Here is an 8,310-nt window from a genome sequence, read left to right on the forward strand (position 1 = left end):
AGTCCACTTTCTATTCTGGGCAGATTTCGACAAATTAGGCTAATACAATACAAAGTTTGTACTTAATATCACAACAAAGTCACAACGTCTTGTTTTAAACTAAAACATCTTGTTTTCGAACAAAATTACAATTTTTCCCTAGGCTATAACATGTCCCACAGATATCAATCTAAAAATAAGATAATTCGCTGCACAACACAGTACAGGCTAACAGGCTTACCAGTGGACTTTTGTATGACTCATCGATGGCGCAAAAAAGTTGCGATGTCTGTGGCGCAAGAAAGCATGACTGTGGACTTTACCTTTGTGCAATTCCAAAGGGGAACACCCGAAAAGTAAGTTTCAAGGTTCAACACCGAAAGTTTAACAAAGAAAACGCTTGTTGACCTAACCCGTAATATAATTTACATCACACAAGCGTAGACGAAATTGGGCTGTATAAAAGTTATTGAACAGAAAATAGTATGTTAAAAAGAAATGTAGGCCTCCACATTTACAGGGTTTGTAGCTGGTTGGGCATGTTTGTCAAGTTTTACGTTTTGAGACATTTTGTTTGTTTGCACTCTTTGAAATGTCTCTTGCGCGTTAAACTTCGCATTTAATACGAAGTTTATCAAACGTATACAACGCGTTCCAACACGTAAAGGTTTTGCCGATTTCATTGTCCATTTCGTAACAAATCATGATTTACCACGCAATTGCATGTAGTTTTGTTGTCATTTTGACATTTGTAACCGTTCACAGGTTATACATTGAGGCGATACGTCAAACTGTCTTAACGGCTATAACGCGCAAACATGTTATTCAACACGAGACGAAGTTTTGAATAACAAGACTGTAATGACTGTAGCTATGACGCCTTGGTCTTGACGTCATACCAGCAGTTGGCAATTAAGATAGATCAATTTATTGCATTGCGTGCACCGATATTTTGACATAGAGCTGTAAAAAATGCGATTGCTAACTTCCATGAACGTTTTTTTCTCTCAAAGTAAACAGTTGTGTCACATATCGTGCTCTGTGCACTGCTAACTAACGTCATTGATGATTGAAAAATACTAAATACGGTGCAAAAATTGGCACATTAACATTATGCGTGTACAATAAGCTTTAAATATTAAAAACACGTGTGTGGTGTATTGCAGTGGTCGGCAACCGCGGGTTCGCGGCCCGGTCCCGGTCCGAGGAGTTCGTTACCGGGCCGTGTAATTTTCAGGATAAAAGATTTCAATCATTTTCCTCGTGCATCCTGGGGATGATAGACTAATTTAGGCGTTTTTATTGATAAAAATTTCACTTTTAAAAACGGTCCGCGGTGCACAAAAGGTTGCCGACCCATGGAATATAACTGTACACATTACAGCTTTTGTTTACAGAAACCTAACGAGTGTGACAGTTTTGTCAATACAACAAACCTCTTGACACACACAAAATAAAATCATATTAGAGCGCGAGTCCCGGAAAAACTCCTGTCGTGGGTTCGAATCCCACCACCGGCTAGATTTTTCTAGCCTACGCCTTGTCATATGGTGGTGAATGCTTGGTGACCGGCTGATTCGGTATGGCGCCTTTATGGGCCTGCTGGCGTACTGTGATTTAGAAATTGGGTATTAACTATTAACCTTATTACAACTGAGTATTGTTCATCCAGCAGTTGTATTGTAAACAGTCGACGCTTCGACGTCCTATACAAGACGCCTTCATCAGGATAATGGCATATCATGCAAAACAAATTTTTTATGAAGCGACAATTAACCTTATTGTTTGAATCTTATCACTTTTATACATGTCAGCAAGTTGTTGGCAACAACAGGCGGTACTGACCCTTGACCCCGTGTCTTGCACAAAATGAAATAAGTTTAGATAGTAGTTTTGGTTCTTTTTCAGACAAAACCATCATAAACAAGTTGACCTTTATCTATTGTTTTGTTCACAGCCGGGTTTGAAAACAAATTAATTAGGGTATTTCATCCAACAAACACACTGTGCCCAATTATACGCCTTCTGTCGTACAAACGTGCCAATTCATCTTTTCTAAATCACCTATGCACCCTTTGACTCCTTGGGGACACCAATCGGTCACGGTGATAGAAGTGTGACTGGTCACTAAGCAACCGAACGACAGTGGGTCAATGAACGCAATTGGTTCCCAGCGGTTTTAAAAATTAACTAGGGACCTTAGGAAGAAAAAATATGTATTAGGAAGAAAAATAATAGCAATGCAGTGATGCTGACTTCGGTGGTTATATTAAGGACCTTGTTCAACACAAGACCAGCACAATGGATTTAAATGCGTGTTATGTTCGCAATGTTGTTTAAATACAGAGAAGGTCAAGTCGAATTTAGTTAAGGTTTTAAACTCGTATCAGCCGCTAATTGTTAACGTATTTTAAAGAAGATTGAAACGCACCGGTAGAAATGACTAGCTATCGTTTTTGACTCCTTGGATCAAACTGCTATTCATCTTTAATTGGGTTTCACTGTGAACGATCGATACCTCGGGGTTGGCTATAATGGATAGGAGGCCGTTGTTTTAGGTTCAACGCAGCGGTTCTATGTCATAATTTACCAACGCATTTCTTGCTTCCAGCCTATTTTGCCTCTTGCAACAGGAAAGGCAGTAATTAGCATACACACAAACAGAGTCAAGACTCTTTAAACTATAGGATGCAAGGCACTAAACAATGTTGCATCAAATTGAATGTAGAATTTGAATTAAGTTTGATTTTTATAACTTATAGTTATTTGATGTTAATTTAGTAGTAGCTTTCACACAGTTTTCGGGAAATGCCGTTCGCATGTTGGTATGTCAGCTTTGTAGTTTTGCTCAGTATGCAGACTTTCTTGTGACACAAAAAGATTCTGTTTAAAAAATGGAGTTTACAAATGATCGAAAAACATTTGAAACTCCAAATTCAGTTTCGATATTTTGTTCTTTAAACTTTAAATGTTAACAAACCATTGCCAGTTTATAGAGACTCTGCTCTACTTAAATGTATTTTCGCCTTCGATTGCTTTTCTAGAGCGATTGTTGTTTTCTTCCATTTGGCCTTGGACTGATCACCCCTGCGCCGCTGGTTACCGATCGAATAATAGACGTGCCACCAATGGCCAATGTAATGACATTAATTTTTCATGTACCCCGTCATAGAATGGAAAGGTGCCAAAGGCGCAAATCGCTTTTTCGTAATCATGGCCATTAGACAATGTATACACACCGGACGCGCCGATAGCCGCTTTGTGAGTCGACCGTGAACGCGCTTTTTCACCTCTGACACTTAGGCAATAGCGGACGTATCGGCAGGTGCAAGGTAGACTGACCGTACGTGTTACTATGGCTACCGCTTAGCCATAAAAAGATGTAGATAGGTTAATCTTCAGGTGTAGATAGGTTCCTCTTTGCAAATAGATTAATATGTGCGGTTGTTATTAAACATGCTTTGACGCATTATTGCGTTTTCGGTATTGTCTGCATGATAGTTGTGTCTGGAAAACTGCCTTTTAGCGACAACAACATTGACATGTGGATATTTTAGCAACATGTTTTGTGTTTGTGTCAGGATTTTTTCCTCCTACGTATGGTAAAAGGTCAGCATGATTGGCCGGTGTGTTTTTAAAGAAAACTTTAGCATGACTTTGTTACGACTAGTTCTGCATTTGTTCTGAGTATGGCCGAGCTTTGGCGGTCTAAACAAAATGAATAATTCCATGATTTGGCTGCACTATGGGTAAAAGTAACTTTGCGGCGCAGAGCAGAGAGATATTTGTGTTTGTTTTAGGTAGAAGGCCTGTATCTCTTTCTTGTGGCGACAAATACACCGCTTAGGTTTGTTAAAGACTAGGTTTCGTGTCAGTTATAATTGGTCCTATTTTGTTTGTCAACAACAGCTTTTGGAAAATGCACTCGATTATGTTTGGTCGTTTTATAGATTGTAACCGCTTAAAGCTATAGCATTTGTATCCAAACTATATTTTGTCGTCGAATATTTTAATAATTTTCTTCTTCCTTATGTGTTAAATAGTAACGTAACTAACTTTTTAAATACGTGACCAAATTAACACATATAAATAAGACATTTTACTTCCAAACACCAACTTTGACTTTTGACCGGTAAATGTTGGACGAATGCCAGACTTTTAATTCATACTTGGTATTTGGTAAATGCCAATACTTTTAACTGCGATTAAGCCTAACATAACGCTGTTTTCAATAAACTTTCGCACTTCATACCATGAATATAAATAATGTAGAGGCGGCATCAGTGCCATTTAAAGTCGACCGCATGAGTCCGTGAAGTAGTCTTGGCAACCTGTTATCAACTGGCGAAGGTGACCAAACATTTTCACCATTTCCAGTCAACCACCACTTTAAACAGGAGGGCAAAGCGCGAACGCTTGGTAAAGCTGCATTAAATATGCAAGGCAGCTATTTGTTAGCCAGTATAAGCGCATTGAAATGCATGTTGGAGGTACGGTGTAGTGGTTCTGAGTTGTATATAGATGGTTTGCGTTTTATGCACAACAGTTGAGAGATTTGGATATGTTTTATTTTTTATTTAATTTATTCCAGGTGTGTAGTGGAGAGAAACTACATTACAGCACAAGCTATTTTAAGTTTCATACTGGCAACTTAAGCTTATTTAGTACGACTTTACAGGGCTTAGAGTGTGGCAATGGATAGACACGTTTTAAAAGTTGCTAGGTTAAATATTGTACAGGAACATTGTAAATTTAATATCAAAGGTTAAAAAGGAATTACCCGTACTTTAAGATTTTAAAGCAGCATACACAGTAGGAGTTGTAAGCGGGTCTGAAATTGTGGCACAAATCAAACCCGAATCCGGCCCGGTGGAAAACTGTGCTTGATAACTTATAGCCTTGCTATATGTTTTTAAAAAAAGAAGAAAGAGTTGTTTGTTATGTATTTTTTTTCAAATCTGATTTTTTATGTTAACAAACATCAACAAACCGTTTATTTCAGGTCCTTTAATCCTAATGGTTCCAGTCACGCAGGCTATTGATTTTCAGTCAGCTAGCGTTTGGAAGTGTACCAACAATATGCAACTAGGAAACTTTTCTGGTGTTGCCCTTAATGATTAGGAATGAATAGTTACATGGAGATTTGAGTTAGATTCCCCGCGCTCTTAACCCCCAAGGTAAATGTGTTGTTTTTTGTAAAACCACGCTTTCCGTAATAGGCCAAGTTTATTTATTTACAAATGCATGCCAAACCTTTAACTTACAGCATCCACCCGAATGCGAAGTTTGTTTATAAACAACACCATCATTGATGGAACTTGCTTTTCGGTTTGTGTAATGCTACAGCATGCCAAATGTGTTGCGTGAAATTGGAATCACAAGGAGCAGATGTTTTCCATTTTTAACACGTTTTTTCCTGTCAACACTTAAACACGGCAGCGCGATAAATTTAAATGTGCATTCAAATGTGCATCGCATAAAATATTTAAACCACCGGCAAACCCGTGTGTGTGTATGTGTTGTGTTTATACCTTCGTTGCAAAATATTTACGGTGCTCCATAGCGCTCCTGGTGGCTTTTATGTTTTTAGTTTTTTAGCGTTGGTAAAATATTGATCAAACAAGTTTTACGTGATGCTGTTACCCGTTTTACAGCTTTAAAATTGTTTGTAAAGCTTGTCTGCATGAATAAAATATTTTACCTTCATTTAATATGATGCGATACACGGCAAAATCTTGAGAATGAAAACACATGGCTAAAACTTGAAAAAACGCGGTACCTTTAATGTCAAAGGTTTCGGAACAGTCGTTGTCAGTTACCTGTCAATATGTTGGAAAAGTTATGTCGCTGCAATTTTATTCAGTAAATTTAGTTAAAGATAGTCTCTAATTGGAAACGGTTGTTGGAGCATTGTCTATGTTATTTAAAGTCTGGTAATTTAGGAATTTTGTAACTCAGCAGGTGTGAAGATGAAAGTGATACATATTTGAAAGTTTGTTTATTACATTGCAGCAGTTTTTGTTAAATAATTCAAAAAGAAAAATCAGATGATGTAGTTTGTGACGGTGCAAGCATATGCTCGATTAAATGCCTGTGCAATAATTTTACCCTGGCGCACCGCTTCTCAAACTGGTGCCTGCGGTCCCTTAGGGCAGGGGTGTCAAACTCGAAGCCCTCCAATGCGGCCCACGAACACTCAACAACAATTGTAGTATTTTGTCAGATTTTCAACTAATTAGACTAAATTATTCTTACCTTTTAAAGTAAAAGTTGTTATTTAAACAGACATTTACAAAAATTTAATTCATAAATTGAAATTCTGTTATTAATTAAAACGACAGTAAAACCGTTCCTCAAAGCGTTAATTTTCAATCAGGGATCCACAACCTGCGGTCGCAACTCGCAAGGCTACATTCAGTCACAGAGACGAGTTTGTGCGGCTGTAAACATGTTAAAAAACATATGCACTGGCGACCGTGACGTAATAAAAACTACTCTGCCAAATATTTTGTTTTTCAAACTGCTCTAAACAGATTTTGTGGTACTGAAAAGAGTATTACCAGCCTTGTTGTCGTATACGTCAGACGTTTGTACGCCTATTGTGTACAAACAATGCGATAAAACAGGTACCACAAGCGTCACAATATAAATTATGACTTCTTAAACAGTTAAGACTGATCTTCACACTGTGCAGCTCAATCTGTGCATCAAGTTAAAAATTAGTCTGAGCTTTTTGGGCGGATATAAACCTATTTATTTATATATATAAACAAAAACTAGAAGTTAATTGGAGCTGTTGGTGAAATAAGGATCTGCAATGCGGCCCATCGTAGCGAAAAGGTTGTTTAAGTGTATAAAACAAGATTAAAAATCACATGCGGCCCTTTGCATGATTTCCAAACTGCAATGCGGCCCTCGAACTCCACGAGTTTGACAACCCTGCCTTAGAGGGTATATAATGCAATTTCGCGGGGAAGTTTAATAACCATGATATCTCTCTGTCATTTTATTTGATGTGGGATCGTGATACAGAATAAGACTAAAAGTAGAACTGAAGGGGGGAAGTCTTCATAATTCACCAATGGCCTTTATATCATCGAAAAGGTATACAAGGGTGCATCACAAACTTTTAATGGACCATTATAATTTGACTTTCAGGATATTAGAAAAAAGATGTAGATTTCGATGTATAAATGAACCTTCAATGGGCCTGGCGTACTGAGATATAAATGAACCTCTGATTTTAAAAAAAAATGTCAGCCTAGGGCTAAGCCAGGGGTCTCAAACACACGGCCCGCGGGCCGCATGCGGCCCTCCAAGGGTTTTTGTGCGGCCCGCGAAGTAACTTTTAGAAGTTGTTTTACTGAGGCGGAATACCGTGTCAGACCAGTGGGTTTACATTTCCATGATACAATCATTCTCTATTAGTGGTATATGCAACGTTTTAATTGATGATAGAAATAGCCCATCTTTAGAATCAGCAATTGCGATTGTTGCGTAATATTTTTTACATTGTTGCGTCATTGCATGCCATTCTTTCCACACAAAGCAATAAAGCACAGTTGGCTCTTTCATTTTGCTACATTATATATATGTTGGTTACTTATTACAATCTTGTTTTTTAATGTATTTAATATCTTTAATGAACATTTTACTTCATCATACAATACGTTTGTTGTCATGGTCAACTGTAACAAATGTTTCCATAGTGCGGCCCTCGACTTACTTAAAAGTTTGTTTTTGGCCCTCAAACTTGTTTGAGTTTGAGACCCCTGGGCTAAGCAAATATAAAAGTTGCATAAACAACATGAAAGCAGTGCCGGATTAACCATTAGGCAAAGTAGGCACATGCCTACAGGCCAGTCAAAAATCCAGGCCCCTTTACAACAACGATCTTTGTGACAATGATTTGGCAACACTGATAATTCTAATTTTTTAGTTGGCAACCCTGATTTTCGGGCCACTCATAAAATGTGCCTACAGGCCAGCAGACCCTTAACCCAGCACTGCATGAAAGTTTTAGCATTGTGTCATTGTGAACTTTAGTTGTAATTGTAAAACTATTTTACATATTCACATATCTTACGTGATGACTAACCAAGCATCTTTGGCGCAATTACTAAATTACTTCCACAAAGAGGTGGTAGTCGATTGTTAGGTCTTAAAGTCCAGTTCTTCAGTATTCGCCTTGTAAAATATGCAAGAAGTTCAGTATTATGCAATCGTTTTAAAAGCGCTATAGACAGACTGGAACGACAAGGTAATTATACATCCATTCAGCGTCCTTGTGTAATTACTTTTTCTCCCCAATCCGCTGAAGATTGGCGCTCT

This window comes from Phallusia mammillata, chromosome 2, assembly GCF_965637545.1.
Source record: "Phallusia mammillata chromosome 2, kaPhaMamm4.hap1.1, whole genome shotgun sequence".
NCBI lineage: Eukaryota > Metazoa > Chordata > Ascidiacea > Phlebobranchia > Ascidiidae > Phallusia > Phallusia mammillata.